Here is a 6,000-nt window from a genome sequence, read left to right as displayed (position 1 = left end):
AGGTAAAATTGTCATGTTACATGCTTCGAAAATGTTACGAAACTGTCAAGTTGAAGCTGCGGTACTGTCTAACAAATTTGTGTTGAAGTCGCCCATTACAATAACGTTTTCATAGTCTGGCAGAAGGTTTAGTATTTCAGTCTCAAGGTCGGTCAAATACCCTACTTTCGGAGGCTTGTAAACTACTTCTAGCAAGCATTTCGTTCTAGACAGTGTTATCTCTATAAACAAAAACTCTGGTTTACGTTCATACTGTGAAGGTGAATGGCTAATTACTTGAGGGTTGAGGTCTCTGGCAACATAAGCAGCCCCCCCCCCCCACCGCCTTTCCCCTCGCGGTCATTTCGTAGAAGGAAGTACCCGTCTATGTCAACAGCTGAACTGGGGCATTTGCTGCTCAGCCACGTTTCAGACATAAGAATTGCACGGAACAGGCACGTAGAAAACAGGTTATGCATTTCATCCATGCGTGTTTGGGAGAGCAAAGACTGCACATTACAGTGACAAACATTAAGAGCTCTTGGAAATTGGTCCACGGTTTCCTTCAAGATAGTAGCGGCTGAAATAGGACCTGGGTTTGCTGTAGCACCTATGTGAGTGAAGGGAGCGGTTAACGGAAGAGGGGAGCAAGGGGATGGAATTAAAGGAATGCGCTTAGACCTGCTGTCGTCAGAAGCATGCACTTGTTGTGTTAAAAGGTATGCCGACTTCGGAACAGAAAATTAAAACTAAAACAGTACTAACGAGAGGACTACGGTTAAATACAGTTCAAGCAATACTGATCACTGGAGAAATAAAAGACAATGCAAAGCTAATAACAATGACAGAACACACTACAAACAGATTATATAAGGTAAATCACACAAATGAATCTAATTTTATATTAGAGGGTTCTAACTAGCGATGTTATACTTGGAAAACAGATACCTGACATAGTAAAAGATGTGATAGGAAGTGTGTTATGGGAGATTGATGAATGGGAGGGAGGAAGAGGAGAGAGAGAGAGAGAGAGAGAGAGAGAGAGAGAGAGAGAGAGAGAGAGAGAGGAGAAAGAGAAAGTGAAACTTAACTGTAGTGAATTCCTACTATGAAAGCAAGGGAAGACAATATTTCGGTACTCACATTAAAAGCGAATGTAGTTCTGTACTGATGTTGTGATGTTTGCAGATTACAATCTAGGAATATCACACATGCGGTTGATACGACGCCTTGTACCATCTGCCCACTTAATTATGATATCCCCGTGATCAGTCCAAGTGTTCCTTAGTCCATGAACAGTGATGGCTGCTTTCAGAATTGCTAGACGAGTTGCAGTCAAGTCTTCTCGTATCGTGGTAGGTGTTCCTTTCAGTTGGCGCTTCCGTGTGAAAACCTCTTGCCTGGAGCGGAAGGACGTGAACTTCACAATGATGGGTCGAGGTTTTCCTGGCACCTTCGGTCCTACTCTGTGGCTCCTGTCAATGTCAGTTTTGGTTACCTTGGCGTCCAGTTTATTGCACAGGCTTACAACAATGTCGCCTGTGTTCTCACCCTCACTTTCATCAATACCAAACAGACGTAAACTTCACCTCCTTTGGTACTGTTCCAGGGAGTCGCACTTCGCCTCAACTTCTTCTTTGAGATGTTTTATTTCTCTTTCGCGCCACTAGAGTTTTTTGTTTAGGTCATTCACCAATTCAGCATTGAACTGGAGACTACGCTCAAGTTCTTTCACCACAACTTCCGTCACCTGTCTTGCCACTGCACTTACAATACTTTCCACGAAGCGTTCGGAGAGCACGGCCTCGTCCAGTACCTTTCTCACCGCCTGTTCGATTTCGTTGGCACCACTGCTGGCACTACCGCTGCTAGCTTTATTAGGATGACGGCCCATTTTAATATCATGCTGATATACACAACGATATCGATTAAAAACTGGTCTCAACTTGAACCCTGGCACAGTGGGTTCGAACCCCACTGTTGGCAGCCCTGAAGATGGTTTTCCGTGGTTTCCCACTTTTACACCAGGTAAATGCCGGGGCTGTACCTTAATTAAGGCCACGGCCGCTTCCTTCTCACTCCTAGCCCTTTCCTGTCCCATCATCGCCATAAGACCCGTCTGTGTCAGTGCGACGTAAAGCAAATAGCCTAGCAAAAATTATTATTATTATTATTATTATTATTATTATTATTATTATTATTATTATTATTATTATTATTTATTATTATTATTATTATTATTATTATTATTATTATTATTATTATTATTATTATTATTCCCATATTTACCCTTATTGCCTTATTAATGTGTAACCTGATCTTAATTATTTATAATTTCATAATTTTGTTTGGTTATTAATATGTAAAACAACATGACTGTAATTTCGTAGTTACATTTACTACTATCAATTATAAGAATATTATTATAAATTCATCTCAGCAGCAGGTGACCGGTAAATTCTGCTGATGATGATGCTTGTTGTTTACAGCGGCCTAACAGGTAGGTCATCGGCCCCTATGGTACGAAATGAGACGAAATGCGCCTACAATTTAAAAGTACAAAATTCATCCACTGACCCGAATTCAAAACGTGACGATGAAGAATGGCTTGATGAATATGAATTTAAACCAATCAGTGGATCTGACCCGCAATGCCTCACATTCTCAGAAACAATATTACTGACCAAGGAACTGCTTCCAAAGCCCAATCCTGAATCGATGATGCTTGTCTAAAGGGGTCAATATCCACGCCAACGGTCCCGCATAATGGCACTTATCGCTAGTAAAGTAGAACCATAGTATTTCTCAAGTTGCGGTACTAATCAAAGGTAGCGTAAACTCACGGTGTTCGAAACATTATGGTACTACTCACAAGTATTGTACGCCGTACAGGTAACGAAGACCTCTGGTGTTTCTCATATAATGTCGCCACTCATAGGCAACGCAAACCCATAGTGTTCCTCACCTAGGTGTACTAATCACGGGCACCGGCATTCCCGTGGTTTTCCTCACATAGTGGGTACTAAACATACGCAACGAAGACCCACGGCGTCGCTCATATTGTGTTACTGATAACAGGCAACGCCCAGACCCGTGGTGTTTTTCACATAATAGTACTAATCACGGGCAACGTAAGACCGTGGTGTTTCGCCTTTAGTGGTACTAATCACAGGTACCGAAAACCCACAGTGAACCACTCTCTGCTGCTACTAATCACAAAACTATTGAGTACGTAACAGAGTGGTACTACTCGCAAGTAAAGGCGACCTATGATGTTCCCCGCGTGATGGTACTAATCACAAGTAGTTTCATGGTTCTTATTCAATCATCCCTTGGTCACCCCTTTTAGTGTCCTCTTACGAGAGGCAGGGGATACCTTGGGTATATTCTTCGTCTGCATCCCCCGCCCACAGGGGGTAGACAAAGAGATAAAAGAAACGATCCGTCACTTCGAAAAATGAAGTAACGGACGAAGAAAAGGAAGGGCCACGAAGGGCGTGAAAATGAAAGACTCCCTAGGCCTCGAATGCTCTAATACCGTCGGGGTCGGAAAAGAACAAGAGTTGATCAAGGGAGGTCGGACATGATAGATGAAAGTGAGGAGCCTGGCACACGTAAGTGGAAGAAATGCCAGGACTCAGCTAAGGGCCCCGTGGTCCCCAACCCACCTTTCCAAGTTGAGAGTCCCTGGGGCGCTACATTCTGCAACAGTCAAGAAGGAATTACGTCACACAGCGGGTGCAATTGCAACCACAGTTAGCAAGACTGCAAGGCACCCAATCTCACGCTCCACAGTGACACGGCGACTGCATGGGGGTGATCTGTTTGCCCGACGACCATTACATTGTGTTCCGTTGACACCCACACATCGGCGGCACTGTTTGCGATGGCGCCCAGAGCATCAGGTCTGGACCGACGAGTGGTGAGGTTGCGTACTCTTCTCAGATGAGAGCAGATTCAGTCTTAATAGTAATTCTAGACGTACCCTCATCTGGTGAGAAGTGGGATCACGTAATGCACACAGGAACATTGTCGAATATCATTTTGGCGGTCAAAGTGTTATGGTGTGGGGAGGCATAAGGTTGCATGGGTGTGCCGACCTCCAAATCTTTGAACGGGGTACACTCACCGGTCAACATTATTGTGAGTCTTTTCAGGAGTGCATTCGGCCATGACTTCATTTTTATGGATGACAATGCACGACCGCATCAAACAGCGCAGGTGGAGGAGCTCTTGAAACGAGAGGATATCCAGCGAGTGGACTGGCCTTCCCGTTCCCCTGACTTAATTCCCAGAGAGCACGTGTGGGACATGTTGAGCAGACGTATTGCAGCACGTCCACATGCACCAACGACCATCCAGCAGCTGTCAACCGCTCTGGTGGAGAAATGGGACGCCCTACCACAAGACCTCATTACCAGTCCTGTGGCCAGCATGGGAATATGTTAGAGAGCATGCATCGAGGTTCGTGGTGATCACAGACCCTTTCAAGGATCATGTCCCTTCTTTTGCGATGTCCAGGGGACCATCATGAATCGCAGTGACTTACGTGTAATTTATTGTCTCTGTATAAAAGTGCCATTTCTATTCGTCTCGTCGCATATTCCGTACTATACTGTAGCAGTTTTTCCTGTGTATGATTGAAGTTTCATCGAGCTATGTTACTCGGCAGTGACACAACATGCAAAAGTTACTTTCGTCCTTAGGTTTTGCACAGCAGTGTATTTTGTATCAACAGCATTGTGTATCTGTCCCTACTATTTAGTTTTCCCCCTAGGATTACTATGTCTTACTTCTATTGTCATTTTTATTTTTATTGTCGTTATTTGTTCTCCAATCCAGCATTATTATTGAAGGTGGTAAAATGTAAGAGAGGGCTGTAAGCCCTAACTTTACTACAAATGTAAGTCACGAATAAATCAAATTGATACTAACTGATACTCGCACTACCTCACACATGAAAACACACGTGTGTAAATTGTGGTCTAATACATTTCGTTTATCAAACACAATACTACATGAAGTGAAACAAAACATTCACAGAAGTGCGTCAAAATGTGTGCAGCCGATCTTCGTCCCCTCACGATTGTTTTGAGAACAGAATTCCAAGATCTATGTCAAGAACTTATTAAATTTAGTACATATTATGCACGAATAAACGTAGTCGATATTCTTCCTCACCATACAACAATGTCACGAAACAAGCCGCCGAAATACGAGCTAAAATGTTGCCTGAAATTATTCTAGCTGCAGAGAATGAAAACACACGTGTGTAAAGCGTGGCCTAATTCAGTTCGTACATCAAACACAATACTTCATGAAGTCAAACAAAACATTCAGAGAAGTGCGTCAATATGTCAAAATGAGAATGGTTCTTGTGTGCGTACAGCAGAGGCAGTAGAGGTGGGATCCCTCCCTGAGTCGGAGGAAAAACCAACCCTAGAGGGTAAACGGATTAAGAAGATGATGAAGAAGAATAATTAATAAATATCAAAAATGAGATTAGAAAACGGGCACTTCTTCAGGGAACTACATTTCCTCATGGAGACTGTTCAGACGATAGGCCTACGTCTGGCGGTAGAGCTTTTCTTCGTATCATGAAATGAACAATATATATAGTAGTCGGATATTTATTCAGAAAAATGGCTTTTCGTTTAGTCCTTGTGCAACATGTTCTGGAAACAGTCCCTCACACTCTTTTCTTTCAACTAGTCTAGATCCCACCTCCTTGCATTCTTTCCTTTCTTCAATTTCTTCAACTTCAGATGGCATTTCATGATCAACAAGTTGTGGTCAGAGTCTACGTCTGCTCCTGGAAAAATTTTACGTCCCTACTGAAGAAGAGGCTAACAGCCATAATAGACCCTGTGATACCGGAAGAACAATTTGGCTTCCGGAAAGGACGATCCACAGTGCATGCCATACAATGCCTAATGGAAGACATCAAAAGTGTTCATAGACTACACCAAGGCATTCGACTCGATCGATCGAGCCACACTGACTGACAAGCTAGTATCAATC

This window comes from Anabrus simplex, chromosome 4 (assembly GCF_040414725.1).
Source record: "Anabrus simplex isolate iqAnaSimp1 chromosome 4, ASM4041472v1, whole genome shotgun sequence".
Taxonomy (NCBI): Eukaryota; Metazoa; Arthropoda; class Insecta; order Orthoptera; family Tettigoniidae; genus Anabrus; species Anabrus simplex.
The sequence above is the reverse complement of the archived record's forward strand: the minus strand, read 5'-3'. Positions refer to the sequence as shown.